The sequence below is a fragment of the Pyrgilauda ruficollis genome, unplaced genomic scaffold, assembly GCF_017590135.1.
Source record: "Pyrgilauda ruficollis isolate IOZ18807 unplaced genomic scaffold, ASM1759013v1 scaffold3, whole genome shotgun sequence".
In the NCBI taxonomy this organism is placed as follows: Eukaryota; Metazoa; Chordata; class Aves; order Passeriformes; family Passeridae; genus Pyrgilauda; species Pyrgilauda ruficollis.
Window position 1 is genome coordinate 18,906,844 of NW_024524377.1, and position 5,785 is coordinate 18,912,628.

Sequence of the window (5,785 nt, forward strand, 5' to 3'; positions counted from 1 at the left end):
CTTGGTGTGAACCAATGAGGAAGAATAATGCACACAGTTGTGTCTTGATCTGGATGCAGTGGCACCCAGAGAACTTTGACATGATCACAGCTTCACTTGGGTTTTGAAGCATCATGTGACATTGAGCCAGTGGAACTTTACAGTGCTTTCTATCACTGACCCTCAGATTGAAATAAGAAAAAAATTCTTACGGACCAATGATTTTAGCAGAAAGAACAGCCCAGCCTTATATGCAAAAATGGTGTAAGGCAATGATTAAATACACAATACTTGCCTGCAAAAGCAGTAACACTTTCTGTACTGACCTTCGTCTCTTCCTGCTGTGTCTTCCCCTGAAAAGCCTGTGGAGGTCAGTAACGCATAAAGCTAATGGGGACTGTGAGTTCCAGGCCTCTGCGATGTACTGATGATCACATTTTTTTCGCTGCAAACAAAGGTCTGCTCGCTGTCAACACTTCACAGAAAATTGCTGGACTCGTCAATTATGCCACTATAAACAAATGTATAAGCATATATGTATTTAGACATATACCTGTACACACACTTCTAAAATCATGAAGCCTGCAAATTAACATAAAAGCAAGGCAAAACATCTCTCATCTGGGCAGCCTTGCTCTCCAGTCTAACAACAGAAGTAGCAGACAATTGAGAATATTTCAAATACAGTAAGGGTTAAGAGGAGGACATGTTGAGAGAATTATAAACATTAAGAAACTTGTTTGAAACAATTCTGCGTTTAAGGGTCCCAAGTGAGCTTTTCACTTGTTCATTTGTGTAATAAGAGATTAATAGCTGCATTTAGCCCTATAGAAATGAATTTCTAGGTCCTACTTGAATTACACAAGGTATTAGGGTGAAATTTGAGAAAGTTATTCCTCTTTTGAATAATTTTTTTTCATTCCTATCCACATAGATAATTGCTATCCTCAGTATGTCACACTTCGGTATCCACTTTGCTCTTAACAATACAATGAATGAGACCATTGCACTGAGCAAACCAGTCAAATGAGCTTTTTCCAGGTAAATAAAGGAGCAAACCAATTAGTATATTTAGCACTGAAGGACAGATATAAGGCAGCAACACAAAAAGAGAGCTATAGCCATAATAGAAATTAATCCAACTTTATGCTGTTTTATTATAAATAAAATGCTAAAACCCACCTTTGTTCTCTAAGTGTACATATATAATTTTATATTCTGAGTTTGTCATTCAAAAGCACCCAGATTAGTCTGCAAAAATTATCTATGCACAAATTTGAACAAGCAACTCCCTTTCTCAGTTATTTTGTTCATGATTGGATCCTTAGGAACACAAATGCATCAATCTTTTGCATAAGCAAAGGGATAAAAGTTTACAGCAGATAGAGTCCATTATATGAATGCTAATAATTATAGTCAAAATCTGTACATGAATGTTTAAGCTAATATTCAGCAGAAAATTTCTAGCTAAACTTTATGAAATCTGGGGACTCTTTCTGTGAAAAAGTTTCAGTAGCATAGCCACATAGGATTGACATACCCCAGCTCTTGGGAATTCTGGACCAAATTTAAGCTATTACAGTTCTTTTTTATCTAGACATATCACGATATAACACAACGGCCTGAGTTCTGTTCTGCAGTGACCGGCTGTGACCTATTCCCTCTGAATTCAGAGTAAACATCTGACAGCTAAGGAGTCAGGCTCCTGATTACCAGCTACTGGCATCCTAATGGCATTTCTTTTTCTTTTTCAGCATTGCTGTTTTCCATATGAAAACGTGAAGTCATTCAGAATAATTTGACACTTTCTCATAGCATTGCTTTTCAAGGCCAAATGGTAGTCAAGTCTTGTTCAAGCAGGATTTAGGATTATTTTTTGGAAATAACAAGATAGATGCTGCAAATCAACATTCTTTTATAAAGAGTTTCCTTCCATATATGCTTCCATTACAGCTCTTGCAAGCCTAAGCAAGGTGAAAACTACAATAAAACAACATGTACAAGACAAGTTGATGATCTGAGACAGCCAGCAGAGCTTCAATAATGACAAATTGTGCCAGAGCAATATGATGGCTTTCTGTGAGGGAAGACAAAGTGATGTCATCTACCTAACCTTCTGTAAAGCCCACAACACAGTCTCACAGAACATCCTTATCTCCAAACTGGAAATGGACATGTGTGGAGTTCGGCAGGAGAAATGCGGCACGCAATATGAGTGACCAGCAAGTCTCAGAAGTTTATTGAATAGGCACACACATTTATAACAGTGTTAATAAGGCTAATGCATATTGCAAAAAGTGAGCTCATTATTGGTTAGTCTTTTATCAGTGAACTATGCCTACGTTTACATTCTTGTGTCTACCTTGTTGTGGTTTCTCTTATTGTTTCTTCATTCTTGCTAGCTAACAAACCTCTCCCACAACCTCAAGTTTCGGCAAGGGCACAGTGACCTTGCCGCTTTTAGACATTGATTCCCGACTCTTGTCCTGTTCTCCTTGCTCAACTAGCGGCATTATATTAGTATGTCCTTTGTCAGCTAGCCAACTGTTCACAAAATCCTCTACAGACATGGAAGGGAAGGGTGGGCTACTCAGTGGATAAGGAATGGGCTGGATGGGCACAGAGGGTGATGGTCAGTGGCTCTACATTCATGTGGAGGCTGGTGATGAGCAGTGTCCCTCAGGGCTCTGTCTTGGGACTGGTGGTTTTTAACATCTTTACCAACGGCACAGACTGAGATTGAGTGCAGCCTCAGCAAGTTAGCAGATTACACAAAACTGAACGATTGTTCTGTACCAACCCCAACCCTTCTAAAACCCCAAAACAAGTGAACAAGAAATGGGACCAGACCACACACATCACCATCTCTCCCCTTATTTTTATCAGTTTGGCAGTCACTGAGACCCATATGCCCAAACAACACTCCATTGACAAATCCAAAGATGAGGAGAAAGCACAAATAAAGAAATTACTTCTAACTTGAGACCAAACTCCATAATTAGCCTGCAATCAGAATATATTTTAGATCATTTCAATGTTTCGTTAACTGAATTTTCAAAGAATACAGGTGGATTCTTCATTTAGTTCTTGATCATGGAGGAGAAAAAAAATCTTCTTTTAAATAATTTATCAGCTGTTTTATTTGAAACTTGTGAATATTCCTTAATACAGAGGTCATGAGAAAGGACATTCAAAATGCAATGTGCTCACATTAGCTTCACTTCCTCAAAAATATATGTCTAGTTGGGAAAGCTCTTTTTGTTACATTTTTTGTTGTCAGAATGTGGAATACTTGAGAATATACCTTGATAAATCATGTCGATGCAGTTTTTATTTTGACTGAAATGCTGATTGGCACTCCAAGATATTGACAGCGACAGATATATCATAACAGTTCATAAAATCATAGTTATTCTTAACTTATCCATATCCTGGAAAATACTTGAATAACAAGCTTAAAGGGCACTCTTGTTTTTAAAACATCTGTTTCTAAACCCATGCTGTTTCACCTGAAAGATACAACTTACTGAATTAGGGTTCCTTAGAGGTTAAGCAGGTAGTCCATGGAGATTGGCAGCTAAGGAAAAGTTAGGCAACATTCATTAAATATGTTTCATCTCATGAACTATGAGCCATTTCAGTTTTAAGCATTCTTATTTCCTTTAAATTTACCTAAAACTTTTATAGACTCAGTCAGTACTGCCCACATACATTTAAAAGCCCACATACATTTAAAACATTGCCAATGGAGAAGAATAAAACATTGAAATCTATATTTGATCTGACAACAGCATTATCATGTTTAAATTAGAAACAATTAGACGTAATTGAAGATAAAGAGGACACAAGCATCACTCCCATTTTGGTGGAGTGGGCTTTAAATTATCAGATTCATTCAGAATACATTACGCAGAAACATAGAATTGTTATCTTTCTACAGCCTTTTCTAAGAGTTTACAATTTCTCAGTTCAGTGAAGCTTGCCTCCAGCTTGTTATCAGAACAAAAAATGAAAAATCATTTGGTTCAGAGCACAAACTGATCTCACCTCCAAAAGTACACATTTTCTTCTGATAACCAACACTTCTTTGGACTGTAGAGGTACCGCTTCATGCTTTACAGTGAAGTCAATCTTTTTAAGATTCTTCCACGTTTCAAGTAATTCCTAACCACATTACAAGTTGATATTGTTTGTCAGTTTGCAAAGCCAACAACCCCCACGCACAAATGCACATACTTTCATTCTCCCCAACTTTTCCTGCTTTTTCCCTTTTTTGGAAAATATTAGCTGAGTTTGCATAATTCCTCCCCTGTTGTTCTTATGCAGTGACAAAGATGGACTCTGCACAGAATAACTTGCTAAATGCAGTTTATGGGAAAGATTATTCTTTACAATACCCTGTATATTCTAGTTAGAACATGTTTACGTATACTAAGTTTCTAAATAATCCTCAGCAACACAAAAAATACCTCAGTGATGCAACTCATGATAAAATAGTTTGATAAATGTATTATTTTGACCCACCCATAAGAAAGGCACAAAAATACACATAGTGACAACTGAATGTATTAGTAAGCCCCAAACACAACAAGTAGTTTGACTTAACCTGCTTAGCTCTTAAGGGTATGCTTGAACCCAGTCTGGTCCAAAAAAATAAAGCCATATTCCTTACATTCCTGTTAGACATCGCAAAGGCTTCTCTGCTCTAGGAGCTATACCTGTTGCTGACAAAAGGTCAGCCACAAGCCTAGTTGAATATGGACATGGACTCACTCACAACAGTGTAATTAGGCACAGTAATTAAAAGGCAAAGATATACACAAAGATAAATGTTTTTCTTCCTTGATGTTGTTTTGAAAAAGTTACATGTGGCTTTTGCAAACATCTGTGTTTACTCTGAATCTCATTCAACTTAATTCCACAATCCCGTGACACAGCTGAACCTCATTACCTCCTTCCAAGTTATGTTGCTCAGAAAGGTTTCCTATTACAATTTGAAGAAAGTAGCTAGAAGTTTAATAAACACTAGCAATCATCTGACAATGTGTAAATAAGAACACACTAAAATACCTGTCTATAAATTGTACAGCAAAATGGATATTTCCATGCATGTGAAGCTTATTTTTCAGCTGCATTAAGAGGCATGACAGATTAAAAATGAATAGTAAAGAAATTATTGGGAAGGATTGTCGGTTTTCATATGCAGCGTAAGTCTTCACATTTCCTGCAAATGATGCTAGGGAAAAAATAACTACAGAAACACATTTGGTCACTTGGAAAAATCAGGCTGATAGCAAAACTCTGATTCATAAAGAGCCAGTGTCTTATATGCTGAAAAAAAATCAAACTTCATAATGGTGCTATTTTTACTGCCTCAATTTTTGGTCTGTCAACACTTTTCTAATTAAAGTTACATTAAAGAGCATGGTTCAAATTTTCAAGAGAATTGCCTCCAGTTTGCATGTACCATCCCTGCACCATTTCTGTACCTCTGCGTGCAAACAGGCACATGTTCATCATGGAGCAGCAAGGGCTGCCTGCTCCCCAAGGGAAGGTGAGCCACGAGCAGAAAGTTACCCCAGCACACAACAACCAAGGGCGCAGTCCCAGAGGGCCTTAAGCATGGCAGCATGCCAGGTATTTGTAACTGGGTTCATCAATAGCCCCAGACACAGTCAGCAGTGAAACAGATCCCGGGTTCCACCAGCAAGTGCAGCCAGGATGGTAAGAGAGACCGAGATAAGGACAAGCAAGAGCACATAGCCACTGAGGTCCACTAGGAGAACACACCTGGAGCACAGGTCCA

At 37.9% G+C, this 5,785-nt stretch overlaps 1 long non-coding RNA gene across 1 annotated transcript; it reads right to left on the reverse strand.

Moving 5' to 3' along the window:
- Nucleotides 1–386: 386 nt before the first annotated feature.
- Nucleotides 387–4,115, reverse strand: LOC121356777. Its single transcript, XR_005955626.1, has 3 exons — nt 4,027–4,115; nt 3,507–3,556; nt 387–490 (listed from the first exon to the last, which is right to left on the reverse strand). It is a non-coding gene; the product is annotated as an uncharacterized LOC121356777 (long non-coding RNA).
- Between the last annotated feature and the right edge of the window lie 1,670 nt (nt 4,116–5,785).